Genomic DNA, 6,000 nt, shown 5'->3' with positions numbered 1-6,000 from the left:
GTCTGCTCTTTTAAGGTTCTGGGTGCAGCCAGCCCTGTTCTGGAAAGGAGTTAGGCAGATGCTGGGAATCATCTGCCCCAGCTGTACAGCATTTAGTGATTGGGGCAGATGATTCCCAGCTAGGGGACGTAAAGGAGAGCCCCACGCCAGGATGGTTAGAATCAGGAGTGTGTGTGCTTTCCTGCGACTGCAGCAGATGGTTGTAAGAGGACAGAAAAGCCCTGTAGACTCCCCTAGGCTGGGGGAAGGTCTAATGCATTAAGTTATTGGAGGTCTAAGGTCCATGAAATCTTAAATGTAGAACAGCACTGTTGCTTTTTATTATTATTTTTAAAAATTAATTTTCTTTCTTTTAAGGAATATACAGCTCCCTTAGGAAAGGGCTACTGCCTGAACTGGGTGTGGCTAACTTTTTGTCCTAGTCTAGTAATTGGGTCCACAACCTGGCAACTGCATTTTGAGGCAAAATGGTAGTCTGTAATGATCAAAATAATCTGGTGATTCAACTTCCCTATCCTTTGTAGTCACAGTCTCAAATGTGTCCATTGGGTAAAATCATGACCATTATAAATCTCTGCTATCTATAAGATTGAGGGTATGACACCTGTTTTTTCCATTTTTCAGGGAATCCAGCTGAGAAAGAAGTATTCCTTAGTAGGCAAGACAGCTCCAACAAACTTTGTCTGGGTTTCAGTCTCTGTGACAAACTAGAAAGCACTTTCATAATCAAAGGGGAAACATCTGACTTCTTGAGTGTCTATATACATGTGCTCCACCTGTGGAGTTCACTGTCAGAGCATCAATTTAGCTGAGCCCTAGCAGACTCAACACAGATTAATCAACCATCTCCAACATGAAAATAATCAAGGTCTTAATGCACTGGTAAGAGATGGGGTGGTCTTATTGCCTAACCAGGATCCAGGTTATAAACGGACTCGGTTTATAACAATTCCCTTCTCAAAGGAGTTACAGAAGGGAAATTAGGGTCTGTAGTGGGCCTTAAAACAAGGGCAGGCTCTTGGGATGCAAGGACCAGTGTTCCTGAAGAGGAATGGGGAATGGAGAAGCTGAATGAAGATTGACAAAAAAATTCAACAGAAAGGACAAAGTACAATCTGACCCTTGGAAGGGGGATGCTGTTAGACATATATAGAAAAATTGGTAGACTCACTGGTAACCCATTTGGGGGGAAACTGAGACAGAGCTGCTGCAGGGCCACGCTGTTGACTTGAGGGGGTGCTCTGGAGGTGGTAACCTGGGTACCCTTTCTACCTGAGTGTGGTGTATAGATAGAACAGATGTCTATATACCTTGGCTGTACTGGCCTCCCTGTGGAACCACTGTAACAAATGTGTCCATGGGGGAAAATAATCTAGTAATGGGTATTGTTAATGTTCATTTTTTAAATATATGATGTTGGGAATGTCAGACATTTCATGCTATCTTCAGGGAACTTGGTTGAGAAAGAAGCATTCTTCTGAGATTGGGGCAGCCTCATAAATAGCCTTGTCTGGTTTTACTGTCAGTGGAAAAATTAGAAAGCCCCTCATAATCAAAGTGGAGAATCTAACTTCTTGTGTGTGTTTACATACCTGACAGCTTAATCTGTGGGGTAGATTGTGATAGCATCTGTTGAGCAGAACAGTAACAGATTGAGCCCAAACTAAACAGCCATAAGGATAACAGATGGCCTTGTGCTCCTTTCTCTGGCACTTTTTTCTGCTTCTTGTGTCAGTAACCATTGTTGCAGGTGCCTTACAGAGCCCTATGTCTGATACCTCTGTGACCCGTCCATGCCTAGGGTAGCCACCTGAAAATGCCAAGGTTAGGGCAGGCTGTAAAAGAAGAGCAGATTCTCCCAGCACTGGTGGGTGACACTGAAGTCAGACTTCCCAACCAGCCACAAACTGTGCTTCTGATTCCCCACACTGGTTATCAAGAAGCCAAAATAAAAATATACACAGCCCCCTTTACTGCATTTCAGTCTCTGGCTCCCAATCAGCCACTATGTCCAGTAAAGAGATCAGTTATTTAAAACTCTATGCCCTTTACCAAAAAGATTTCTCCTGACCCCAAAGGGTCAGCCACAGTACTAGATCAATATAAGTTTGGATCTTACCCAAAATAGCACCCTACCAGCCAATCCTTTAGTAACTAAAGCTAAAGGTTTATTATAAAAAGGAAGAAAAGTATAAGAGAAGTGTTAAAGGATTAAAGCAATCAGATACATACAATTGATTTGAAAGTCTATATATATCAGGTTTCTAGTAGAATTATGGAGTTTGCAGGCGTGTATAGTCCCTCTGGTATACATCCAGTCCTTTGTTTCACAGCTTAAGTTCAGTTGTAGATGAGTTCATCCAGAGGTAGGTGAAGACTGACTGAAGACAAAATGGATGTCGTGCAGCTGCCTTTTATGTCCTTTGGCCTTTGCCATGCTGCTTGTGGAATTGTACAGGAATAAGATGAAGTCCAGAGTCACAAGAGTAAGTCCTGGTGACTCATCAGATATATCCCTGGCTTCTCCCCCTGGGCCCATTATACCTGTGAATTTCCTTAATGGGCCATTAAGCAGGCTAGTGCTGCAGCCATTCTGTCACCCAGATACAGCACAGTTTGAAATACAGATATATCAAACATATCCATAACTTTATTGTTAGAAAGAGACTGGTTTCTTTTTGAAATATGGGTCTGATTTTTAAAACTGACCTATGATTTTTTCATCCATAAATAATTGCATTATCCATTAATTGTGAGCACCAATTACGGCATTTCTGTGTCTGATTTTGGGACAGAACTTAGTTATTTGTCTAAATCTCTCTATTCCTGCAATAAACTTTGGTCATAAAAGCATCTTAAAAATTGGGTCCTAAGCGTAAAGCCCTGACGAGTAACTCCCCAGCAATGATTCAATTCCCTGAGAAGGACCTCATGGTGCTGGCTCCATGTGCTGTGAAGTCACAAATGATGGGAAAGCTGACTCATTAGTTGAGGAATAGTAAACAATCAAAATGCCACTAGGAAACGATCAATCAAAATGTTATAGTAAACAATCAAAATTCCCTCCATGGCTTACTAAAGTGACCGCAAATCTCCATAGCAAAACATTGGGCCTCCTTTCCCTCTCGCATTGCTATAAATGAAGAGACACTCCAATGAAGTCCCTGGAGTTACACCAGTGTGAAATGGGTGTCTATAAGAGAACAATCAGGCCCATGGTGGATTAATGCAGGAAGCCTTCACGTGGTCATGTTTATTGGATGACAAAACTCCATTCAGTTCTTCCACTGGTAAATATTTTTAACTCAATTCCCAGCTGATATTTTATTTCATTTTATGTCTTGTCTATGTTTTTGTTCCAGGTGTTGCCAACCAGGATGATGAGGTAAGTCTAGCTCCAACTTTTTATCAGTTTCTGCTTTCCCCCGTCTGTGGTTGGTGGTAACACTAAACTGCAAAGCATCCTGGGGCTCTAGCACCCAGCAGGTCTTAGATTCTTCCTTTGGCCTATTTAGATGTCAACACTTGTCAACCCCAGTCCTCTCTTTCAGGAGGACTTAATCAGGAGCAACAACAAAGCCCATTTTCTTGGTTTGAGACATTCTTCCAGTATAACAAGATGTGTGAGCAGACGGGCCCCCCAGCAGGCATAAGGGACAAGATACCCCTCCTATCTCTATGGATTTATCATCCTCTGCTGGAGTTGAGGGATGGGAGAGTTTCTATACGATCTGTGAGAAAGATACTCACCGCCTTTTCTACCATGTATGATTTGTACTGTGTGACCCAGCTGTTGGCACTAACTGAAAAACAGAGCCAGTAAACATAAAAGATATACCCCCTATGGATAACTATCAAATGTCAGTTTCAGAAGGATTCACTTGTGATGGTGAAAGATTCTAGTTAACAAGCAAGATTCAGAAATTACAAACATTTAAAACCCTTCTGATTTCTTAACATTTCCCCCACTCTGTTTCTCTCTGTATTTCACACTCTAACCACCGACTGTATCCCATAAAACTATACGTGTTTCAGTCTGACAAACTCATGCATCTGAATCCCAGAAATTTATCCTCATTCCTATGGCAACAGGCTAGTTTTGGCTGCTTTATTCATCTATCTTTTCCCATGAGTTTTAATGCTTTTCCAGCACAGATATTGAGCCAACTTTTGAGGACTGGAATGTTACCAAACAGTAACCGTGTATTTTGAAATTATTGTAACTGATATTTTAGTAATACTAACCACAAAATGTGTGCAAAATGCATAACAAATAAAATGATCCAAATAAGGAAATAAACAATGACTAACTACCATGCGTTGAGACAGTTGGAAAGTTACAAGGGAAGAGAGAATTTAGGATTTAATCTAAGATAAGAAGCGAGTACCAAAAGGAGGAAGCAGTTGAGGGTCATCGTGGTAAAGAAGAAGGGATAACAAGGATATAATTCTCCTAAGCATTTGTGAAGGGAGAGACTGGACACAGCTTGTCAAAGACAACTACAGGGGAAGGTATTCTACAGTTGTGGATAACTGTATGCCTCTCTGTGTAATGTCCTGTCTTTACTATCTTTTTAATCAATAAAATCCAATCAAAAGCTGACTTATCTGAGTTTTGATATTATTAAACGAAAATAAACTGGAGACAACCACTCTCATCAAAATTATAGTCACAATTAAAATTTTTATCAATTACTGAATATCAGTTATTGTCTATTGGTTGTCAACAACTTCCTACTTATTGACTATTAATTATCAATATGAGAAACAGGGAGTTTAGTCTCCAATGTCTCCTACAGTCTTTCCAGTTTATAGGGGGAAATTGTTGAACCAGTCTGAGAACAAAATGTAATACTGCTAACATGAACTGGAATCCTTTCCTATAGGAGAAGCTATGTAGAAACACTTGACATATTTGCTGCATTTGTCTTCTGTCAAACTCTGAGTAGTTTTCAGAGGGACAAATACTGAGCCTAAACTGAACAAAAGCCTGAGTAAAACATTAGTGCACAGAAGAACAACAAAGGCACAAAGGTGATGAAACCTTCACAACCCCAAAGTAGAATTCAGGGACCCAGGGAGTTAGCCTGTGGCCACCATACTGGGGAGAGAAAGGAAGAGCAGTGGGTATTACAGAGCCAGCTATGTTGACTTTTTCCCATTAGAAGAGGTTTTTTTTTTTTACCACAGATGAATCCCCATCTGCTCCTTTACAGTAGGTTTAAGACCCCTTTGAACTGATGGCACATTATCAATAAGAGGAAGCTGAAAAACCAGAAGCTTTCCTTTTGGCTAGTCATCCCTATGTACCATCCACTGAGTTTCTTTCTGTCATTTAAAAAAAAGAGCAAGAATGATAATTCCCAATAAGGGGTGATATAATATGATCTTATATTTATGTATTGGGTAATGTCTAGGAACCTAGAGAAGTGCTTAATGAGAGAGGACAGTGTATGTGGAGGAAGGAATAAAACTTGAATGTTGCAGTGATTTGGCTCTCTCTCTCTTCTTATACTGAACAGATAGAGAGAGATTTCATCAGGAAAATAATATAACCTCTGAGGTAAGTGAATCTGGGCAGTGATACTTAGGGAGGCAAGAAACTGAGAACGGCTTAGACAGGATCCATCGTTTTCCATTCCTCACCTATTCTATTTGTCATCACGTTAACAACTGCAGCTCTTATGGATGTGATAATGCTGAAAATCTTGAAATAGTGCCAGGTAGACAAGGCTCAGGTCCTGTAGGACTATAAATCAACAGCGACTGGTTGAATTGAACTTGGAACAACTGAATCTTCAAAGGCGGATTAATTCTGAGCTATGAAAGAAAGATAACTATCACCTGGGAGATTGGTGGTTGGAGATGAACAGTCCATTTTAAGATATATGGAATATAAAAGGAGATACACAGCTATCAGCCAATGCATGCCGGATTTGCACAGGGCTCTTGCAGGAGCTCACCTAAGGTGTGCAGGACACTATAAAGCGTGACCAAATT

This window comes from Emydura macquarii, unplaced genomic scaffold (assembly GCF_026122565.2).
Source record: "Emydura macquarii macquarii isolate MOO-44397 ecotype Brisbane River unplaced genomic scaffold, CSIRO-AGI_Emac_v2 contig_2768, whole genome shotgun sequence".
NCBI lineage: Eukaryota > Metazoa > Chordata > Testudines > Chelidae > Emydura > Emydura macquarii.
The sequence above is the reverse complement of the archived record's forward strand: the minus strand, read 5'-3'. Positions refer to the sequence as shown.